Raw genomic sequence first — 25,351 nt, forward strand, 5'->3', positions numbered from 1 at the left:
GCACAGTTGTTTTCCGTGGTCTTCCGGGTCTTTTGGTGTTGCTGAGCTCACCGGTGCGTTCTTTCTTTTTACAGATGTTCCAAACAGTTGATTTGGTCACACCTAATGTTTTTGCTATCTCTCTGATGGGTTTGTTTTGTTTTTTTCAGCCTAATGATGGCTTGCTTCACTGATAGTGACAGCTCTTTGGATCTCATATTGAGAGTTGACAGCAAGAGATTCCAAATGCAAATAGCAAACTTGAAATGAACTCTGGACCTTTTATCTGCTCCTTGTAAATGGCATAATGAGGGAAAAACACACACCTGGCCATGGAACAGCTGAGCAGCCAATTTTCCCATTACTTTTGGTCCCTTAAAAAAATGGGACGCACATATACAAACTGTTGTAATTCCTACACCTTTCACCTGATTTTGATGTAAATACCCTCAAATTAAAGCTGGAAGTTGGCAGTTAAAAGCACATCTTGTTTGTTTCATTTCAAATCCACTCTGGTGGTGTATATAGGCAAAAAGATTAGAATTGTGTTGATTTGCCAATATTTATCGACCTGACTGTACATTTCTGCTCGCTGCTGCGCTCATGTCTTTTAGCCCAACACACTACTCCACCTGGTGGGTTTCAATTTGACATCTTTGCCCTGAGCACCGTATAACCTTGTCCCTATACTGATGCTGGGGTATGTTCCTGACACTTAATGGAACGGAAGAAGTAGCTTGGAGAAGCTATGAAATGTCTTTATTGTAAAAGAACAGTCCAGCTGAATGTGACTACCAATAATAGATATATCATGATCTGGATAAAAGAGGACCTTCAGGGAGGGCCGTGGCCGTGGAGTTGATTCGGACACACAAATAATGTCCCAACACAGGAGAGCCTCCTACCAACCCTGCAGAGCCGCAACACCCTGCCAGGGAAGCATATAATCCTTCTTCCCCAAGGTTGGTGGGACATGTGGAGATACAGCCAAGATGGCGCCAGAACGGGGAGCAGACAGGACACATGCAGCAGCCATCCAGACACTTCAGCGAATAGCTGCATCCCCCATAGCCTCTCCTATATTGGTGAGTAACTTGGCGCCCCCTGTGTCCCCCTGCTCCAACATTTCTTAAGATATGGGGTCTGACATGTCAGACATTATAGGGGATAGAGACCTTAAGCAACATATATGGTCTCTCCCCACTAAGGATGACCTGGAGCGATTTGCTAACAGGGTGGAAAAAGCATTGAAACAAGATATAGAACAGCGTAAGGCAGATACATCACAGTTGGGCAACAGATTGGAGTCTCTTGAACAGAAGTTTGAGGAAACATTGCCTGCCCTTTCACAACTTAAAGAAAAGTGCATGCAGCAGGACCAACGGATAGACACTTTACTGTGCCAATTAGACCATTATGAAAACCATAGTCGCAGAGCCAATATCTGCATTAGAGGGCTACTTGAAGCGACAGCACCTAAGGATATTGTTCCCACCCTACAAGGCATATTCCGGGACATTTTGGGCCTATCTGCTTCGGATCCAGTGGAGATTGACAATGGAGATCCGCCCACCGTCGCAAGACCCGAACAACCCTAGAGACATAATCTGTAAGCTGCACAAATACACCTTTAAAGAATGCATAATGCAATAAATGAGGAAAAAAAACGTTTTATGACTTTGATGGAGCATGCCTCTTTTTCTACCAGGACCTTTCCAGAAGATTGCTAATGCAGCACAGAGCGCTCCATCATTAGTGGAGGCACTAACCACAGCAGGAATCACCTATACGTGGGGGTTCCCTTTTCACCTGCAAGCTAAAAAGGATGGAAAGTATGTCACCTTACACACCAAAGACGATTTGCTGCACTTCCTCTCCCAACTGGGCCTTGGCCCTGTGGATTTTCCTGTTTGGCGTATCTCCACACATTTCCAGCTGCCCTCGGCCATTCCACCTTGGCTAACAGAGTGCCCCAAACGACGCTCCAGGGGCTTTCTGCCTCATCCCCCACAATGGGGTAATAGGGGGCACTCCTAGCCCAGCAACTTCTTGATGACCTAAATTGCCTGAACCCTATCCAACAGCTAGAAGGGCTGCACCACCAATGCCCATGTTCCACACACTATACATTACCTATTTGTCTATCCCTCTCGAATCAGTGGACTTTGTGAGTCTACCAACCTTTCTGTGGCACCCCTGTGACTTCATTATGGCACTGAACTGTGTAGATTCTGATAGAAGGTGGCGGTGATTACAGTAAGATGTATTTAATACACCCCCGGTTAAAGTATGAACAAAATACTAAGCCAACTTTGAGGTGTGAGGGCTCAGTCCTGACCCACATACCTGACTGCATTCCCCATGTAGATCTACCCTCCAAGGGGATTGCCCTGGACAGGGCACCATGCTCGCCCCTGGGGGGCATGTCCTCTTGAATGGACCCCGAGGGGCGATCATGCAGTCTTTTTATGACCTTAGGTCTCAAATGCTCGTTGACTGTTCACTAGTGGTTCTTTATATGTTTGGTTTGAAGTTCCTTTTCCCTGATATGTCATAATTGGAGGTTCTGATTCGGTCATCTGGACGATTACTACCGTGCTTTCTGTGGCTACGGTTAAGGTAGTCTCATCTAACACCCGTGGCCTTTGCTCCCCTAGCAAGCGTAATAGGTTGTGGTTGGAGTTGAAGCGGCGGGGGGGCACAGGTTCTTTTCTTGCAGGAAACTCACTTCACACACACTTCTGTCCCTTATCTTCCTACGCACCTTTCCCCCCAATGGTTTCTTAGTAGCGAAGTCCAGTGGTACAGCCATCGCCATCCATAAACATTGCCCCTTTCATCCACAAGAGCATTACGCAGACCCACAGGGTAGATATGTTTTCCTGAAGGGGACCATACAGCGGCAAACGTATACTTTTGCAACCCTGTATGCATCCAATGCCCGCCAACTAACTTTCCTGGACTCTGTCCTGGAACGACTTGCAGACTTTAGGGAAGGTAAGCTTATTCTTGGGGGTGACTTTAATGTCAGCCCTGACCCTTCTGTAGACATTTCCCACACATGTCCGGTGCGCTCGCACACTTTCCTGAAACACTTTTGTAGGTCTATACAAATAAATCTCCTAATAGACAGCTGGAGAGCATTACATGCATCCGACAGAAACTTTAGTAATTTTTTGAAGACACATGACACCTATACCAGAATTTACCTATTATTTGTGAACCCTAAAACCTTGGACGATCTGGTATATTCCTCTATAGAGTAGATCACCATCTCTGATCATGCCCCCATCACCGCTACACTCCTGTTGTCGGGGCCGGCGTCCAGGACTTGGTCGTAGAGACTTAATGAAGGTCTTCTGGACAATGCTTCTGTCGTTGCAAAGGTGTCAGATACTCTCACACATTTTTTTGTCTGAGAACACTACGGGGGAGATCAGCGATGGCACGATCTGGGAGTCCCACAAGGCTGTGACTCGAGGAGTACTTATAGCTTTGGGGACGAAACTTAAAAATGAGATACAGGCAGACTTCAAAAGAGTCTTGTCAGCCCTGCAACTAGCGGAACTGCAGCACAAACAACGGGCAACCCCGGAGGCTTTGCAGAAGCTTACGGAACTTTGTGAACTCTTTTCTAGACTTCTTGACCACCGAATTAACTCACGGATGTGTTTTGTTGCTTATAAATATTATGAGCGGTAGGATGATGACTAGAGCCCTGCGTAAACAATGTACTTCCACTTGGGTACATAAGCTCCAAACCCGCAAGCTGCCACAGTGGTACAGACCACGAAAATTGTGTCCCTTTTCCATGACTACTACGCAGCCCTATATGATTTGGACTCCATCTGTCCCCATAGAGATCCAGAAGGTTGTCGCATATCCGAGACTACTTGGCTTCTTCAGGACTTCCTTCTCTCTCCCAGGAACAGAGAGATACATTAGAGTCTCCAATTACTCCTGAGGAATAATTGTCCATGGTAAAATCGATTCCCAATGGGAAAAGCCCTGGGCCGGATGGCTACACGAAAGCATACTACCTGAAATTTTTTACCCAGCTCCATCCACACATGTGCCGGTACTTTGATTCCTTGACTAAAGGTGGTGATACTAATATACCACCGGAAGCCCTTCTGGCCCATATCACTGTACTCCCAAAGGAGAATAAGAACAACACACTGCCTCAAAATTACCGCCCCATATCTCTACTTAATACTGACCTGAAAATCTTCTCTAAGGTCCTGGCCAACCGTTTAACACACATATTCCCTTCAGTTATACACCCTCATCAGGCTAGATTCATCATGGGGAGGGAGGCCAGAGACAACTCTGTTAGGGAGATCCAGTTGACCCACTGGACCCAGACACACCGCAAACACCACATCCTATCTGATATTATCCTAGGCCCACATATGCTCCGCTGAATCACCGCATTGTACTCATCCCCCACTGCTCAGGTTAAGGTAAATGGCTATTTATCCACTAGGTTCCCCATCCGGAACAGTACGAGACAGGGATGTCCCTTATCACCTCTCCTGTTTGCTCTTGTTCTGGAACCATTACTCCGCAGGGTGAGGGCTGACAGGAACATAGGAAGAGTGAGAGTTGACTCCATGGAGCATAAGCTCACTGCCTACATTGATGGCATCCTGTTCCATGTCACAAATCCCCTGATCTCGCTGCCCAACTTGATGCAGGAACTAAAAGCATTAAATTTTAAGATAAATTACTCAAAATCCGAGATACTATCGATTACTTTACCCCCGGACCTGGAGAGGTCTCTGCGGGGAGCACTTCCCTTTGCCTGGGCAAGCAAATCACTGACATATTTGGGAATTCAACTCACTAAACAATTTAAATCTCTATATACAGACAACTACCTTACTTAATAAAATCTGCACCGACCTCCAATCGTGGTCTAAGATAGCCTTTACTTAGCTAGGACGCACGAATATACTTAAGATGACTGTCCTCCCTAGGATCTTGTTTTTTTTCTGCAGATGGTGCCTTTTACCCTACCCGATCGCTTTTTTCTCGAACTCCAATGGCTTTTCATACAATTTGTGTGGCCTGGCAAAAGACCACAGAAGGCCATGGTGATATTGAAAAGACCTAAACAGACAGGGGGCCTAGGCATGCCAGATGTGAGGTCCTACTATAGAGCAATGGCACTACAGTGGATTCTAAATGTCTAAAGTATGGGTTTCCCTGGAAACAATTCTGGCATGTCACAACCTTGCCCATGTACCTTGGGCCAATGCAGCAGACAGGGGTCTCTCGGTATTGGTCTCACCCTTGGCTATCCACACACTTAAGTTACGGGATAAGCTAAATAGCTCCCTATCTCTGGCACCACCGCTCTCGCATTTGGCTCCCATTGGGGGCTTCCCATGGTCCCCCCCCGGGTAAAAGATATTGGCTTAGGCACCTGGGCAATGGAAGGGACTGTTAGCCTGCAGAGGTTCTTGGAGGGTGAGGACTTAGTGTCTTTAGCCTCCCTGGGGGAGCGCTGTGGCCCCTTCCCCTTGGATTTTTGGAGACACCACCAGCTCCACCATTTCTTTTATACCCAATGGTCCTCATGATGCCTGAGAATCACCTTCACTCGATTTAAGCGGCTTTGGTCAGTTAGCAAGCCCATCCCACATATGATCTTGAGCCTGCACTGATTACTCCTCTCCACCACTGCACCAAGTAAGCCAGGATTAGGGTTGAGCGAACACGGACTGTATTATTCGTGTTCGTACCGAATAATTGTTTTTTTGTTACCCGAACACGGACCCGAAAACTTTACTGTATGTTCGGGTAAAAATCCGTGTTCGGTCGTTTTATTTCCGGGTTTTGCATGCATTGGTGCGCTTTTCATGGCGGGCTTTCAACAGCCAATCAACAAGCGTTTAACTGGTGTGCCTTAAGCCATCCCAGCCATGCCTACAAATGTATTAGTAGCTGTGATTGGCCATCTGAAGCATGTGACCAAGTCTTTATAAGTTCCAGCCAGCGCCGTGCGGCGTCATTCTGCAGTGTACTAGTTCAGGGACAGAGCACACATCATACGTGCTGGCTGCTGATTAGGGACAGACAGGCAGGCAAAACTCATTTGTGTCCGCATAGAATTGAGGGACAGGTCGGAGTGTGTTAGGCAGGGCGAGTTGTAGGCATTTTAGGGAGAGGCTGCTGCTGATTTTTAGGGTCAGTTTTCTACGATCGATTTTGCTGTGTGGGAGGGGTTTGCAGTGACCGATCTACGATCTTATCAATCCTTTTAGGGAGAGGCTGCTGCTGATTTTTAGGGTCAGTTTTCTACGATCGATTTTGCTGTGTGGGAGGGGTTTGCAGTGACCGATCTACGATCTTATCAATCCTTTTAGGGAGAGGCTGCTGCTGATTTTTAGGGTCAGTTTTCTACGATCGATTTTGCTGTGTGGGAGGGGTTTGCAGTGACCGATCTACGATCTTATCAATCCTTTTAGGGAGAGGCTGCTGCTGATTTTTAGGGTCAGTTTTCTACGATCGATTTTGCTGTGTGGGAGGGGTTTGCAGTGACCGATCTACGATCTTATCAATCCTTTTAGGGAGAGGCTGCTGCTGATTTTTAGGGTCAGTTTTCTACGATCGATTTTGCTGTGTGGGAGGGGTTTGCAGTGACCGATCTACGATCTTATCAATCCATTTAGGGAGAGGCTGGAGATAGGCAGGTGTCAGTGGTCCACATCGATTTTGCTGTGTGTGGGGTGCAGTGAACACAATTTTTTTTGCCCACTGAGGAGGAGGGAGAAAAGTATTTTTCTATCAGTCACTGTGTGCAGCGTTTTTCCTTCAGCTGTGCTGTGCTGACTGATCATACACTCCTGTGTTCAGTGTTCAGTTCACATGTGCTATTATTGAGTGGTTTCAAAAATCATACACTTTTTTCTATTCCACTATTCAATATACAGCCTTGGGTTAAAAAAAATTAAATTGTGGCCTGCAGCAGAGCTGAATGATATTTGGGGTTTTTGAGGTTCATCTCATACTTCTGAAGATTTGAGGGTGCTGCCTGTTCCAAACTCCTCCTACTCCTCATCCAGCCTTTTAGGGGTACAAACAATAGTAACTGGGGCCTAGTGTGGTTTTGTACGTGTGAGATACATACACTTTTTTTGATCATATTTTCTATTCCGCTATTCAATAAAAACCTTTGGGAATCAATTAAATTGCGGGATAGTCTGTGTTGGTACGTGTGAGATCCACCTTTCCAAGTTTTTGGGGTTCATCTCATACTTCTGAAGATTTGAGGGTGCTGCCTGTTCCAAACTCCTCCTACTCCTCATCCAGCCTTTTAGGGGTACAAACAATAGTAATTGGGACCTAGTGTGTTTTTGTACGTGTGAGATACATACACTTTTTTTGATCATATTTTCTATTCCACTATTCAATAAAAACCTTTGGGTATAAACAATTAAATTGCGTGATAGTCTGTGTCGGTACGTGTGAGATACACCTTTCCAATTTTTTGGGCGCATCTCATACTGCAGAGGATTTGAGGGTGCTTCAGTCTGCCTCCTGCCTGTTCCGAACTCCTCCTACTCCTCATCCTGCCTTTAGGGTCGAAAAAATTGTAATCTGGGTCTAGTTTGTGTTTGTACGTGTGAGATACACCGTTTTGTAAAATTTGTCCTATTCCGCTATTCAATATACACCCTGTTTGAGTTTAAAAAATTAAATTGCGGGATAGTCTGTATCGGTACATGTGAGATACACCTTTTTAAATTTGTTTGACGCATCTCCTTCTACCGCCGAGAATTGCAGGGCGCTTCAGTTTGCCTCCTGTTCCCAACTCCTCCTACTCATCTTCCTCATCCTGCCTTTAGGGTACAAAAAATTGTAATTGGGGGCCTAGTCTGTGTTTGTACGTGTGAGATACACTGTATTATAAAATTTTTCCTATTCCGCTATTCCATATACACCCTTTTGGAGTGTAAAAAATTTAATTACGGCATAGTCTGTATCGGTACGTGTGAGATACACTTTTTAAATTTGTTTGGCGCATCTCTTTCCCCCACCAAGGATTGCAGGGCGCTTCAGTTTGCCTCCTGTTCCTAACTCCTCCTACTCCTCTTCCTCATCCTCCCTTTAGGGTACAAAAAATTTTAATCGGGGCCTAGTCTGTGTTTGTACGTGTGAGATACACCGTTTTTTATCCTTTTCCACTATTCAATATACACCCTTTTGGGGTAAAAAACATTAAATTGCGGCATAGTTTGCATATTTGACTGTGAGATACACCCGTGCGATGCTGTTGTTGTTTTGTTCCGCTATTCAATAAACACCTTTCTAGGGCAAGATCTTAAATTACAGAAATATGAGGAGACCATCAAATAGTGGCCGTGGCCTGGGTCGTGGTGCTGCTGGTAGAGCTCCTGTTGCAAGGAGAGGACGTGGTCGATCTGTGCCAGCTACACGCACAAGTGAAACACCTTCCTCAAGTGTTAGTAGGCGACAGAACCTGCATCAGTATTTGGTAGGGCATCATACGCCTCTAAAAGTGATGAGGCCAGAACACAGAGAGGCGATAGTAGATTGGTTTGCTGCTGACAGTGCCTCCAGTTCCTTCACATTGTCTCCCACCCAGTCTACTGCAGAAAGGTCAGAGTTGGCACCTGCAGCCGATGTCCAACCGTCTTTCACCTCACCCCCTTGCAAATCAGGCAAGCAGTCTGAGCCCCAAGCCATACAGCAGTCTCTTCTTCTTTTTGAGGACTCTGTCAGCAGGGTTTCCCAGGGCCATCCACCTAACCCTGCCCCAGAAGTGGAAGAGATTGAGTGCAGCGATGCCCAACCACTTATTTCTCAAGATGAGTACATGCAAGGACCATCGCAGCACGTCTCCGATGATGACGAAACGCAGGTGCCAACTGCTGCGGCGTTCAGAATTGTGGAGACCGACAAGGAGGGCAGGGGTGAAGACTGGGTGGAAGATGATGTGGAGGACGATGAGGTCCTCAACCCCACATGGAATGAACGTCATGCAGGTGACCTGAGTAGTTTGGAGGAAGAGGCGGTGGTCGCACAGAGCCACCAGCACAGCAGAAGAGGGAGCAGGGTGCAGAAGCGGAGCGGCCGTGCCCTAGACACTACGCCTGCTACTGCCTAACACACAGCAAGGGAACGAGCGCACCAAAGTTAGCTCAAAGGAGTTCTCTAGCGTGGAAGTTCTTCAGAAAATGTGCTAAAGACAGGACACGAGTGGTTTGTACCCTGTGCAATCAGAGCCTGAAGCGAGGCATAAACCTTCTCAACCTGAGCACAACCTGCATGATCAGGCATCTAAGTGCAAAGCACGAGCTGCAGTGGAGTGGACACCTTCAAAACCAAGAAACGTCTCTGGCTCATCCTGCTTCCTCTTCTGCTGCAGTCTCGGCAGCTCCAGCCACATCTGTAGTGATACCGGCACCTGCCACCCCGCAAACAGAGGATCTGTCAGCAACACCACCACCTGGGTCACCAACCATCTCCACAATGTCCCGTGGAAGCGTTCAGCTTTCCATCTCCCAAACACTTGAGAGGAAGAGGAAGTACCCCCCTACCCACCCGCGATCCCTGGCCCTGAATGCCAGCATTTCAAAATTCTTGGCGTTTGAAATGCTGTCATTCCTTCTGGTGGAGACGCACAGTTTTAAAAACCTTATGTCGGTGGCTGTCCCACAGTACGTCGTGCCCAGCCGCCACTACTTTTCCAGGCAAGCCATCCCTTCCCTGCACAACCAAGTGGGGGAAAAATCAGGTGTGCACTGCGCAACACCATCTGTGCCAAGGTCCACCTAACTACCGATACGTGGACCAGTAAGCACGGTCAGGGGCGTTATATCTCCCTAACGGCACACTGGGTAAATGCAGTGGCGGATGGGCCTGAGGCGGATAGCAATTTGGCGCATGTCTTTTCACCACCGAGGATTGCAGGGCGCTTCAGTTTGCCTCCTGTTCCTAACTCCTCCTACTCCGCTTCCTCATCCTCTACCGCCTCCTCATCCGCACAGCGTAACACCTTCACCACCAACTTCAGCACGGCCAGGGGTAAACGACAGCAGGCAGTTTTAAAACTTGCCTGTTTGGGGGAAAAAAACACACACCGCGCAGGAGTTGTGGAGGAGCATGGAACAGCAGACAAATGAGTGGTTGCTGCCAGCGAGCCTCAAGCCCGGCCTGGTGGTGTGCGATAACGGGCGAAATCTCATAGCAGCTCTGGGCCTAGCCGGTTTGACGCACATCCCTTGCCTGGCGCATGTGCTGAATTTGGTGGTGCAGAGGTTCCTTAAAAACTACCCCGATATGTCAGAGCTGCTGCAGAAAGTGCGGGCCATCTGTGCGCACTTTCGGCGTTCTCACCCTTCTGCTGCTCGCCTGTCAGCGCTGCAGCGTAACTTCGGCCTTCCCGCTCATCGCCTCATATGTGACGTGCCCACAAGGTGGAACTCCACCTTGCACATGCTGGAAAGACTGTAACATTTTCAGGGCAGTCATTCGCAAGGGGCTCCGAGGGTGGGTTCCTGCACACACAAACGCCAGGGACACAATTGTCCAGCAGGGGCACAGTTCTGGAGGATGAGGAGGAGGAGCTGGAGGAGGAGCTGGAGGAGGAGATGGAACCATGTTCACAGCACCCAGGTGAACATTGCACCCAGGCCAGCTCATGGCCATCACTGGTGCGTGGCTGGGGGGATACAGAGGACACGGACGATACACCTCCCACAGAGGACAGCCTTTCGTTGCCTCTGGGCAGCCTGGCACACATGAGCGATTACATGCTGCAGTGTTTCCACAACGACCGCCGAGTTGCCCACATTCTAACTTGTGCTGATTACTGGGTGGACACGCTGCTGGATCCCCGTTACAAGGACAACGTACCGTCCTTAATTCACTTACTGGAGTGCAATCGCAAGATGCGCGAGTACAAGCGCACGCTGGTAGACGCGATGCTGCTGGCATTCCCACCTGACAGCGGGGCCACAGTGGAAGCACAAGGCAGAGGAGGAGGAGGAGGAGGAAGAGGTCGCCAACGCAACCAGGGCACCGCCAGCACCTCAGAAGGCAGGGTTAGCATGGCCGAAATGTGGAAAAGCTTTGTCAGCACGCCACAACAAACAGCAGCACCAGCAGCTCAGATGGAACGTCTTAGCAGGAGGCAGCATTTCACCAACATGGTGGAGCAGTATGTGTGCACATGCCTAGGCGTACTGAATGAGGGGTCTGCCCCCTTCAACTTCTGGGTCTCCAAGTTGGGCACATGGCCTGAGCTTGCCCTTTACGCCTTGGAGGTGCTGGCGTGCCCTGCAGCCAGTGTATTATCTGAACGGGTATTTAGCACGGCTGGGGGCGTTATCACAGACAAGCGCAGCCGCCTGTCCAGAGACAATGTGGACAAGCTCACGTTCATTAAAATGAACCAGGCATGGATCCCACGGGACTTTTCCGTACCTTGTGCAGAATAGCGATGGATACCGACCTTACCCAGCCATTGTTCCATTTTTGCTCTTTCTCACTCTTTTGGGGTGTACCCTCATTTAAAATTTGTGAAAAGAAGCAGTGTTGGCTACCTCGTCCTCCTCAGGGCCAGATTAACGTAGGGGCTATTGGAGCTTCAGCTCCAGGCCCCTACCTTTATATAGGCCCCGGGTTGGCCATATTCACTGTTACCGCTCTTCTGTCACTTGTAAACACAGAAGTCTGGCTTCTATGCTCGCTTCCCCAGGCAGCTCCCTCAGAACCTCCCCACACAGCTCGAAGGCTGGACAAGGAGGGACAGTTGCCGATGCATGGATGTGTTTATGGGCTTCAGAGACAGCATCCCATGTTGAATTAGGCATGCATGGCTGCACCCTTCCTCCTCTGGGTGCATGCCAAGGCACGGCATTTAAGGCCCTTCAAAATCCTCAGCACCAAGCCCATGATGCTCTTAATCCGGCCCTGGTCCTCCTCCACCGCCGCTTCCACCTACACCGCCCATAGGTGTGCGCAGCCTATTGCATTAGGGTGTGCACCCTAATGCAATAGGCTGTGCACCCTAATGCAATAGGCTGCGCACACCTATGGGCAGTTTAAATACACATGCATGTGTTTGCCTACATGTACATGGCCCCGATACATTACTCTCCCTGCTGGCAAAGAGAAATAGAGCAGAGCAGGTCCGAGGGAGATCTTTCCCATCTCCTCACTGGCAAACAGAGCGATAATGCTATGTGCCCTAGGTGATTAGGGTGTGCCCACGTACACCCGGCACACCCTGTGTGCACGCCTATGACACCGCCACATCCACCACCACCTTAACCTCCCTCCTACTCCATATGGGCCTCGTCCTTCAGAGATGAAGAACATTGTTTTATTTTTCTCTTTTTTTTGTTGTTTTAAGTTATTTCCCTATCCACATTTGTTTGCAGAGCACTTGCCATGCTCTTAACTACGTTTTGCTGCCATTTGCAGCACTCTAGCCCTTTCCATTGGTGTTTTAGAGCCATTTTAGTGCCTGAAAGTTTGGGTCCCAATTGACTTCAATGGGGTTCGGTGTCCGGGAAAAGTTCGGCAAAAGTCCGGAACACGGATCCGGACTTTTTTTTAAAGTTCGGCCGAACCCGCTGAACACGGACATCCAGGTGTCCGCTCTAGCCAGGATATATTGGGGACTGGGAACGTGACCTGCAGAGGGAGTTTACTGAAGAGCAGCTATCCCATCTTTACCAATTAACCCATGCTAAGACCCAAGAAACCAATTAGAAGCTACTAACCAGGTGGTATCGGGTTCCAACCGATTTAGCTCAAATATATCCCTCGACCTCTGACCTGTGTTGGCGTAGCTGTAACCACCGTGGCTCATTGCTACATGTGTGGTGGGACTGCCCTTTAACCAGTTTAATACAGGGCACTTCCCTCCCTTCCTGCCCAGGCCAATTTTCCCCTTTTAGCGCTGTTGCATTTTGAATGACAATTGCGCGGTCATGCAACACTGTACTTACACCAAATTTATGTCATTTTCCCCCCACAAATAGAGCTTTCTTTTGGTGGTATTTGATCACCTGTGCGATTTTTACTTTTTGCTAAACAAATAAAAAAACACCGAAAAGTTTGAAAAAAAATTTTTTTTGTTTATGTTATACAATTTTGTAAATAAATAAGTTTTTTCCTGCACTGATGAGCACTGATGAGACTGCACTGACAGGCACTGATGAGGAGGCACTGATGGGGTGGCACTGATGGGGTGGCACTGATGGGGTGGCACTAATAGGCGGCACTGATAGGCGGCACTGATATGCGGCACTGATAGGCACTGATATGTGGCACTGATAGGTAGCACAGATATGCAGCATTGGTGGGCACTGATAGGCGGCACTGGTGGGCACTGATAGGCGGCATTGATGGACACTGATAGGTGGCACTGACGGGCACTGACAGGTGGCACCGACAGGCACTAATGGGCACTGATAGGCGGCACTGGTGGGCACTGATGGGCACTAATGGGCGGCACTGATCGGCACTGATGGGCGGCACTGATGGGCACTAATGGGCACTGATAGGCGGCACTGCTGGGCAATAATGGGCACTGGTGGGCGACACTAAAGGATGGCAATGATGGGCACTTGTGGGCAGCACTGATAGGGAGGACACTGGTGGGCATCACTGATGGGGAGGGCAATGGGGGGCTCCCTGAGCCCTGATTGCCATCCCTGGTGGCCATAGTGGGCATCCCTGGGGTCATAGTGGGCATCCCTGGGGTCATAGTGGGCATCCCTGGTGGATCTAGTGGCATCCCCCCCCAAGGGTCTGCACTGGTAATCAATGATCTGATTACCAGTGCCGACCCCCCCCCTGTCAGGGGAGCCGCCGATCGGCGCTCCTTTACTCGTGCCTGTCAGGCACGAACTAAGGAATGCCGATCAACGGCTGTTCCTGTTTATGATGTGACCAGCCCTGATTGGACACGGCTGATCACATGGTAAAGAGCTACGTCAGTAGTCTCTTTACCGAGATCGGAGGTGCAGGGTGTCAGACTGACACCTCGCATCACCGATCGCCACTCTGCGCGCCCCCGGGGGGCGCCCAGAGCTGTGTTATCCTGCCGCCGTCATATGACGTCCGGTCAGGATAACTCAACCACATTCCCTCATTTTGTAATAGGGCGGGCGGGAAGTGGTTAATAAAGCCATTTTGGCAAGAAATAAGGAATTGTATAAACACTGTCTTGGAGGTTGACCTCCTACTAGTACTGGTCCACTTTCTGCCCCCACAATCCCCATAACAAAATTTGCTCCCCATTTGCTCAATGCAGCAAAACGACTAATCCCGATCCATTGGAAGAACCCCCATGTTCTGAGCAGGGGGGACTGGGTCAAGAAGGTGACCGATATTATGGAGGCTGAGGAGTGGATAGCCACCTGTAAAGGTAGAAAGGACCGCTTTGAATCCATCTGGACGCCCTGGATAGATTATATTGCCAGGACAGACCCAATGTTGTCAAGCCTGGACGTTGCACTACTTGCACTACTTACACTAGCTAACCGTTATTGCAGCTAGCTCAGACGACCTATAAGACCTGAACCTCTGGTGCTTATGTCTAAGAAACCTCAGTTTTCCCAGCAGAGGGGCCGCTGGCCCCTCAGTCAGCGACATAGAAGTGATGGGAAAAGTTTGTTGTTAGGCTTTCTCAACATAAATTATCTTTCCTCGCTCACTTCTTTCTGTTAACTGATACCTCCTTTTTTTTTTTTTCTTTGGTAGGACACCTTATTTCATACTCCCTGTGAAGCAGGGCGTCTTTACATGCCATTTTACACAAGACTTCTGGTGCACATAGACCATTGTCCCAACATGGTAGTCTTCCGGCAGTGACCTTGTGTGCACATTTACAGCCAGTCATCGTGGGTGGGGGCCCCCGATTCGTCCGCCACCATAGCGGTTAGGTGGCGGCAAGGGGGTCGTTTTGACTCGACTGCCAAGATAGACGCCTATTGCCAATGGGCACTGTGGCGCTGTGCTCTAGATGTTCAGAACTTCAAACTGGCAACAATTATATATAACCACAGAGCAAGGATGGATCTCATATCTATTTTCTGTCTTGTTGAACCCTTTGTTTTATTTTTTCTTTATTTTTCCTGTTGTAACTCTTTATGATGACTCATTCTTTAATATTTCTGTACTATGTATGGCCTTGCTCTATACAAGTTAATGCTGTATCATCACACAATTTTATATTTTTGTTACCTTTCGCTACTGAAACTTAAATAAAAATGATATAAAAAAAAAAGAGGACCTTAACAGACAATGAGCAATGTTGTTTACAGGGATTTCTGGGGTCAATTTTAAAGGGTGCATTTGTACATGTTTTCATTCATTCATCCTGTAAAGTGTTACTAAACCCAGGAGCCTGCATTCACTATATCTGGTCTCCCACAGTACACAGACCATGGAAATGCAATTATTTTAGTAAATTTAAACTGCTAAATACCTTTTCTCATCACTAGTATACAGGTGCATCTCATGAAATTAGAATCTCATCAAACAATTCATTTATTTCAGTAATTCAATTCAAAGTGAAACTAATTTTTTTTATGAGCATGGGAATAAAAATATTAAGTATTTAGCCAAAGCATTGAGAGATGTAAGATCAGCTACTCACATTTCACAGATTAAAACTTCCGATAATAAGTTGGCAGTTAAGACAGAACAGAAAGCATCTGAATTTCAGCATTTTTATTTCAAAACTATATAATATCTTCCCATCTCATAAACCCTCATGCTTGGAAGGTGACAGGGGGCGAATAATTCAACAGTATCTAGAAAACAGCGGACTTCCCAGGCTGTCACAGCTGGAAACTCTAGAACTTGATCGACCAATTGAGATTGCAGAACTCACACGTGTAATTAAATCCCTGAAACCTGGGAAGAGCCTGGGCCTGGATGGTTTGTCAGGCATTTATTATAAAACATTTTGCCCCCTTTTGACAACCCATTTGCTTAAAGCATTGAACTCCCTACAGGATTCCCAAAAGTTAATGTCATCATTTACTTTGGCCTATATTACCGTATTGCATAAACCTAGCAAGGATCCTGCTGATTGTTCAAGCTACAGGCCGATATCATTACTCAATCTTGATATCAAATTGTTAGCGAAAATTTTGGCTATGAGATTTGGGAAATTTCTGCCTAAGCTTATAGGTCCGGAACAAGCAGGGTTTATGCCTGGGGGGAGACACGAGATAATATCACAAAGGCAATGAATTTCATTCATGGGTTGAGGGGATCAGAAGAAAGCCTTCTCCTATCAACTGATGTGGAATAGGCCTTTGATAAGATAGCGTGGGATTTTATGTTCTCAGTTTGCAAATATATAGGGATATATATATATCTAATATGATGGCTTGGTTGGCGGCAATGTATCAATCCCCTACTGCCAGATTGAAAATCAATGGCACTCTTTCCGAAACAGTAAAGATATATAATGGAACAAGACAGGAAAGCCCACTTTCACCTGTCTTGTTCATTCTTTTTCTGGAACCAAGAATGATTAATAGCAATCCCTCTATTAGGGATATTGCTATAAATCGTCAACATTATAAGCTAGCAGCATATGCCGATGATCTCCTTTTTGTCTTAACACAACCTCATGTTACAATACTGAATCTTATGAAAGAATTGGATACCTTTAGATATCTTTTTAACTTTAAAATTAATATCCACAAATCTGAAGCACTTAATATTATCATTAAGTAAGTCATTATTACAACAGATTCAGAAAAACTGCTCTTTCAAATGGGTTTCTTCGCAACTAAAATACCTGAGAATTATATTGCTTTCTAATGTGGCGGATATTTACACAAACATTTTCTTCCCTTATTGCAAAAGTTAGGAGAGGATGTTAAGAATTGGAATGCGAAGCCACTTTCGTGGTTTGGTAGAGCTGCAGCAGTAAAAATGGTAGTATTACCAAGGGTGCTGTATCTTTTCCATAGCTTACCCATCAGAATACCTATGCTTTTTTTCTATCTTTGAATGCTATTATAGGCAAATTTATTTGGGCAGGTAAAAAGCCTAGAATAAGTTTGCAAATCCTATCTAGGCCGAAAGCTGCGGGAGGTATAAATTTACCAAATCTTTTACATTATTATTATGCATCACACCTAGTGAGGATCATTGAATGGAACTGAGATGCTGAGCATAAAGATTGGGTACTTATGAAAAATTTGCAAACTAGGTTACCACTTAGATTCATACCTTGGATACCCTTTAAGCTTAACCCAGCAGAAGTGAAATTGCATCCAACTATTGGGCCGATTGCAATATTCCATAAAGTAGCTGAGAATTATAATTTGGCATCACTCCCAGGCCCCTTGATACCTGTAGAGCACATGATGGAATGGACACAAAACAGGAAGGTGCCCTCCTCAATTCAGGATGAAACCCCAATACCCCTGACTGCATATTTCTATATGAGTGCGGTGAAACTTAAGTCATACAATCAGTTGCAATCTGAGCTTTTAGGCAGTCGTTTTAAGTATTGACAATATATTCAGTGTTCTGTCCAGCCAGGGTTTCATAACCATTTGCCATAGTCTGTCAATAATAGAGTTCGTTAGCTAGGTTATAGCACCATCTAGTGGTGTTAAGTTGTACCACATCTTGTTTTTCTTGTTGTAATAATTCTGCCTTGTGGGTGGTGCTACTCATCGTGGGTTCTTGCAAGGCACTCTGGGAAGGGGAAGGGGGCAGTCCTCAGTCTCCTGGACACAGAATCAGAGCTGTTTCTTCATGTCTCTCTTCTAGAACTCCACCATCTGTGTAACAGCATATCTGGTGAGTCACTTACCTCTGTAACTAGGGCATCTTAGTATGCAGAGCTGTGCAGTTGTTTGTATTACTACTCAGAAAAGTTAACTGTGTAGATGTTAGACTGTTAGCTAGCCATGCAGTCCTATGTACAGGCAGTCATTGTACCATGTGCTTCACTGTTATGTAATGTATGATGCATGCGGTTCGTATACTCTATACTGATAGATGTCCTTTGTATTCTTATAGTTTTACCATATTTCTACAACCCTGTTTTTGCCATCACATAATAAACCTGTTAAACTACAAACAACAGGCCTCTTATTTGGGAGACAGGAATGGTTAATGCTGAATGTTGGAATACATACTGTATGAACGTGTAAGAAGACAGAACAGTAAAACAGATTCTAGTCACCAGCGATAGTGGATCTGACTATACGGAGCCGCCATCAGCCACGCGGTCCCGCGCACATGATTGCAGCAGTTGCCACACAGTCACAAGAAGTGAGAGTGTAACCCCCAGCAAGCACAGATCAGCCATTCCACACTGAAGTCTGTTCTTACCTAGGCTGAGCCTGCACGGAGTCACTAAGCAGCCAGCAACACAAACACCATGTCCACCAGCCAGACATCAACATGCAGGACAAGGTCACAAGCGAGCCACTCTAGCAAGTCCTCCATAAAAGAAATGGCTGCTCTCGCCCGTGCAGAAGCTGAGGCCGCTAAAGTAAGGGCTTCCTTTGCTGCACAAGAGATGCAACTAAAGATATCACTGGAAAAACGTGCAGTAGAGAAAGAAGTGGCAACCGCAACAGCCAAAGCAGAGTGCTTAGAAGCCATAGATTGTTCAGAATCTGAGAAACACAGCCAAGTACTCGGACCAGACTTAGATCAACAAGATCCAGCACAGCGCATCTCAGAATATGTCTACCAGCATCCCAAGACAGATGACACCTACGATCCGGTATATCAGCCAGCGTATACAGTGTGTCAAAGACCCTACCTTGAATCACAGTACCTCGAGCAAGACGGTATGCGGCAAAGTGATCCCGACCACAACTACCGCTCTACAGGACAAAGGCTACGACCTTCGCTTCAACTTAAAGGGACACCCTTCGCGTCAGAGCGGTATTATACAGACTTTCCTAAGCCAGAAACATCCAAAAGGTATGGTGATACACCACACACGCAGCATAACAGCACACCGTGTAGTGTTGGCGCCAACCATGCGGTCATGAACTTTGCTAAGTTCTTTGCTAAATGGGAACTGGTTACCAGGGGACTTATAAAGTTCACTGATCGACCTGATAACTACAGGTCATGGCGAGCCTCCTTCCAGAACGCCATACGGGACTTAGACCTTTCCTGTAGCGAAGAGTTAGATCTCTTGGTAAAATGGCTTGGAAATGAATCTGCTGAACATGCCAAAAGAATCAGAGACATTAACATAAACTACCTGGGCAAAGGTCTAAATATGGTGTGGAAAAGACTTGATGAATGTTACGGTCAATAGAAGCTATAGAAAATGCTTTATATAAAAGAATTGAAACTTTTCCCAGAGTAGCTGGTAGGAGCTACCAAAGGCTCAGGGAACTCAGTGACTTGTTAATAGAGTTACAGGTTGCTCAGGCAGAAGGAGATCTACCAGGGCTAGCATTCCTGGACACTGCCAGAGGTGTTAATCCGATTGTCCAAAAACTTCCTTATAACTTACAGGAGAAGTGGATCACACATGGTTCTCATTATAAACAGTCTCATAATGTACCATTTCCTCCCTTCAGGGTGTTTGTAGACTTTGTTGCTCAACAGGCAAGGATCAGGAATGATCCCAATTTTGATCTTACACTGTCATGTCCCACTGCCCCTGGTGTCAAACCTCACAAAACGCCAGTGGCAGTCCACAAAACTAATGTTGCTTCCACAGGTTCTCCTTTCAGGTCGTTCAAGCCTTATCAAGAAGGGAACAAACTGGAAGACATTAGCAAGCAATGCCCCTTGCACAAGAAACCACATCCTCTACTGAAATGCAGAGCCTTCAGGGAGAAGTCTTTAGAGGACCTCAAAGAATTCCTCAAAGAGAATAACATCTGCTTCAGGTGCTGCACTACAACAACACACTTCGCCAGGAACTGTAAGGTCAGTGTGACATGCACAGAATGTGGGAGCACGGAACACAACACGGCTTTGCACCCTGGACCACCCTCTCAGGTATCATCCCAGGCAGAGGAGCATGACAGAAAGCAGATAGACACCGACGTAGACGCTGCAATAGTCACTTCTCAGTGTACAGAGATATGTAAAGGACTTACAGGAGGGAAGTCCTGCTCAAAAATCTGCCTTACCAAGACAAGGCGATCAAGGTATACGCAATCTTGGATGACCAAAGCAACAGGTCTCTAGCTAAATCCACCTTCTTCAACACATTCAACATCGTAGGGCCTGGTTCTCCCTACTCCTTGAGAACATGTGCAGGTACCGTTGAGACGGCGGGGAGGAAGGAAGCTGGGTACAAGGTAGAGTCCATAGATGGTCAGACCTGCTTGTCTCTGCCAACCATACTGGAGTGTAATCACATTCCTGACAACCGATCTGAGATACCTACACCTGAGGTAGCAGCACTCCACCCCCACTTGAAGTGTATAGCTCACCTGATACCGGAGCTGGACCCAGAAGCTCCAATAGTCCTACTCCTTGGAAGAGACATACTACAAGTTCAAAAGGCTAGAGGAAAAATGAATGGACCCCAAAACGCTCCATACGCCCAGAGACTTGACCTAGGATGGGTCATCATAGGAGACGTCTGTCTAGGAGGGGTACATAAGCTGACCTTGGTCTACAGTATGCTCACCAACACACTTGAGAATGGACGTCCATCCCTATTCCAGCCATGTCAGAGTAGTTTCCTGATAAAAGAATTTCCACACAGCGATCCTGTGCCTTGCCCTTACGTGGATTCCTCCTGTGAAGATCATGCCTGTGATGGTGAGCAAGATCACCTAGGGTGTACAGTCTTCCACAGAATAAGAGAAGACAACAGGGTTGCAATGTCCATAGAAGACAGGCTGTTCTTGGATATCATGGATCAAGGAATAGTAAAAGACAAATCAAATAGCTGGGTCGCACCTCTACCGTTTAGACCCCAAAGACGGCGCCTACCTAACAACAAGGAACTTGTTTACAATCGATTTATCTCCCTCAGACACAAACTCCAGAGGAACCTAGTGATGAAAGAACATTTCTTCACCTTCATGGAAATAATATTTCAGAACAACCACGCAGAGGTGGCACCCCCCTACAAGATTCAGAAGAGTGTTGGTACTTACCCATATTCGGTGTGTATCATCCGAAAAAAACCAGGACAGATAAGAGCAGTATTCGACTCAAGTGCCAAGTGCGAAGGTGTCTCGCTAAACTATGTCTTACTGTCTGGTCCAGACCTCAACAACAAGCTTCTGGAGGTACTTCTACGCTTCCGCAAAGATTCTGTAGCATTTATGGCCGACATACAACAAATGTTCCACTGTTTCCTTGTCAAGGAAGAACACAGAAACTACCTGAGGTTCTTCTGGTACCGCAACAACGACCCCACTGAGGACATTGTAGAATACCGAATGAGAGTACACATTTTCGGAAACAGTCCTTCCCTTGCAGTTGCTACCTACAGTCTCAGACATTCAGCCCGAGAGGGTGAAACTTCCCATGGAGAAAAAAGACCTGTGGACAGGATGGACAGGATGGAGAAAGTCTCTTGAAGGTTTGTCCAGCCTTCAGGTAGCATGACCATATGCTTCCGTGTCATCAACTAAAGTCAAGATGCAAAGACTGTATATTTTCTGCGATGCTTCAGTCAAGGCGATTGCAGCTGTAGCGTACCTAAAGACTATAGATGTCAAAGAACAATGCCATGTGGGTTTCGTTATGAGCAGGACCAAACTGGCACCACTCCGCGAGCACACGATACCCAGATTGGAACTCTGTGCTGCAGTGCTTGCAGTGGAGTTGGCTGAACTTATAACAACAGGACTACATCTGGAAATCGAAGAAGTCGAGTTCTACACAGACAGCAAGGTAGTCCTAGGATACATTTGCAACAAAATAAGACGCTTCTATGTCTATTTCAGCAATCGGGTACTTAGGATCAGGATTCCAACTTGTCCTAAACAGTGGCACTATGTGTCCACACACCATAATCCTGCAGACCATGCGACCAGATCTGTCGCAGCAAGCCATCTTAAAGACACAACATGGTTTACGGGGCCCTGCATTCCTGTACTGTTCTATGTCTTGCAACATCGAATCTGACTTGTTCGACTTAGTAGACCTGGATGCGGATGAAGAAATCTGACCCGGAGTAACGGTTCTACATACGGTGACTTCAGACCACCAACTCAAGTCTCATCGTTTCGAAAGGTTCTCCACCTGGATGTCACTTGTTCCTGCTATAGCCTGTCTTGTTCATAAATCGCAATCATACAAGTCGACATTTCCGGTGAACCAGAAGCCATTCAAAGGTTGGCATCACTGTAAGCACGCATTTACTGTTCCAAATATGGAAAGGTCCAAAGACTTAATAATTCACACTATACAAGGTGAATGTTATGCTAAAGAGAGAGACTACCTCAACAAAGGCCAAAGGATAGCGCTTTGAAGAAGTTTGATCCCATCATTGACAAAAATGGGCTGCTCAGAATAGGAGGCCGTCTTCAAGAAGCCAAAGTGGAATTTGGGGAGAAACATCCTGTAATAATTCCCGGACATCATCACGTCACGACCTTGCTTGTACGGCACCATCACATTCAAGTGAAACATCAAGGCCGATTGTTTACCGAAGGGAATCTACGAGCTGCAGGACTATGGATAGTAAGCTCTAAGAGGTGTGTGAGCAAGCTCATCTTTAACTGTGTCACCTGTCGCAAACTTCGTGGCATGTTCCAGAATCCGAAGATGGCCAGTCTTCCAATTGAGAGGCTCAGTACAGATCCTCCTTTCACCAACATTGGTATAGATATATTTGGTCCTTGGTCAGTGGCTACCCGACACACTAGAGGTAGTCATGCCAGCGCAAAACGTTGGGCGGTCATGTTTACTTGTATGTCCAGCAGAGCTGTTCATATAGAAGTGGTTGAATCCATGGACACTTCAAGTTTCATAAATGCACTTCGACGGTTTATTGCCATCAGAGGGCCCGTAAAGCATATTCACTCAGACAGAGGCACGAATTTCGTTGGAGCAGTCTGGGAAAGGATGATAGGGATAGCGAGGAAGATATTGGATTCCATCTTCTTGCAGGTGGGGAGCTCAAGACTCACACACAAAAGCTTGACCACTTTCTTGGCAGAAGTTTCGGCTATCATGAATGCAAGACCGTTGACTACTCTTTCCAAGGACCCTGAAGATTTGACCATCCTTACTCCTGCCATGTTACTTACGCAGAAGACCAGCATTCCGAGTGCTCCTCTTGGAGATTTCAATGACAAAGACCTCTACAGACGACAATGGAGACAAGTGCAAAGTCTTTCTAATGCCTTCTGGGACAGGTGGAGGAAACAGTATATCTCTACCCTTCAATCGAGAAGGAAGTGGCAAACTAACAAGCCGAACATCAGACCTGGGGATGTCGTGCTCATGAAAGACAACCAGTTGCATTGAAATGAGTGGCCATTGGGCCTCATCACCAACACATTCCCAAGCAAAGATGGGAACGTACGCAAAGCTGAAGTCAAAGTGTGGAAGCTTGGCGAGTGCAAGTTATTCCTTAGGCCAATGGCGGAACTTGTTTTGTTGTTTTCACCTAATCTACCTAGTAGTGGCGTCAGTTGACACCAGGCGGGGAGTGTTCTGTCCAGCCAGGGTTTCATAACCATTTGCCATAGTCTGTCAATAATAGAGTTCGTTAGCTAGGTTATAGCACCATCTAGTGGTGTTAAGTTGTACTACATCTTGTTTTTCTTGTTGTAATAATTCTGCCTTGTGGGTGGTGCTACTCATCGTGGGTTCTTGCAAGGCACTCTGGGAAGGGGAAGGGGGCAGTCCTCAGTCTCCTGGACACAGAATCAGAGCTGTTTCTTCATGTCTCTCTTCTAGAACTCCACCATCTGTGTAACAGCATATCTGGTGAGTCACTTACCTCTGTAACTAGGGCATCTTAGTATGCAGAGCTGTGCAGTTGTTTGTATTACTACTCAGAGAAGTTAACTGTGTAGATGTTAGACTGTTAGCTAGCCATGCAGTCCTATGGACAGGCAGTCATTGTACCATGTGCTTCACTGTTATGTAATGTATGATGCATGCGGTTCGTATACTCTATACGGATACATGTCCTTTGTATTCTTATAGTTTTACCATATTTCTACAACCCTGTTTTTGCCATCACATAATAAACATGTTAAACTACAAACAACAGGCCTCTTATTTGGGAGACAGGAATGGTTTATGCTGAATGTTGGAATACACACTGTATGAACGTGTACGAAGACAGAACATTCAGCTTCATAGCTATATCCACAGAGCGACTAATTTGCCCAATTTTTTTCAGGCAGCTGACACATTTGGAGAGCATGGGTATCAAGGGAAACCCAATAGAGAAGCCTACTTCTAGAATGTATGATTGGATACAGACACACAGTAAAGATTTACATTCTAAATATAAGAGAGAGCGGGAATCAGCCCTGCATAAAACATTTACAGATGTCTAATGGTCGAATGCATGTATCATGTCTCACCAGTGTTCGGTTAGTTCTAACATTCAGGAGACGGCATTTAAAATATTGACAAATTGGTACTATATGCCAGCAAAGTTGCATGCGTGGTTCTTTGATACCTCAGACATTTGTTGGAGGTGCGGCAAAGAGAGTGGCACGATGCTACACATATGGTGGCAATGTGCATATTTACAGAAGTTTTGGAAAGAAGTGTCCACTCAGATTCACACTATTACCAAAACTACGCTTGACCTTACCCCAGAATGCTCCCTTCTGAATGTTTCTAATTGTCCATTGAGGATGTATAAAAAGACATTGACTGGGCAGCTACTAAATGCAGCTAAGTCTATAATTCCTAAGCACTGGAAATCAACAAGAATGCCTACCCTAATGGAGCGGTTGGGCGTGATGAATTCGCTGTATGAAATGGAAGAGCTGGTTGCGGTAGCGGCCGAGAACATTGAAAATTTTAAAAAGATGTGGGAACCTTGGGTATTATTTAGGTCCTCAGATACCTATGCAAATTTACAGATGGCAGAATGAATATAGCTACTGAATAGGATGTGCATATAACTGATGTTAATGAATATGTAGATTAGTGATGAGCTGAATAGTGATGGACAAACATCGGCCAGGGCGGTTCGCGAACGTTAGCCGCAAATTTTCTCAAATGTCCGCGAACCACAAGTTCGCGGCAGGCCCCATTGACTTAAATGGGAGGTGAACTTTAAAAACCTTTAGGTCATATTTGCAGCCACAAAATACTTACTAGCTGTGCACAAATAGTCCCACCACATGGACACTGTCATAACAGAAGTACAGGCGGTCACAGGGTTACAAACAAGATAGGAACTGTAGGTTTGTACTTAAGTCGAATT

This window comes from Pelophylax lessonae (assembly GCF_965119305.1).
Source record: "Pelophylax lessonae genome assembly, chromosome: 4".
Taxonomy (NCBI): domain Eukaryota; kingdom Metazoa; phylum Chordata; class Amphibia; order Anura; family Ranidae; genus Pelophylax; species Pelophylax lessonae.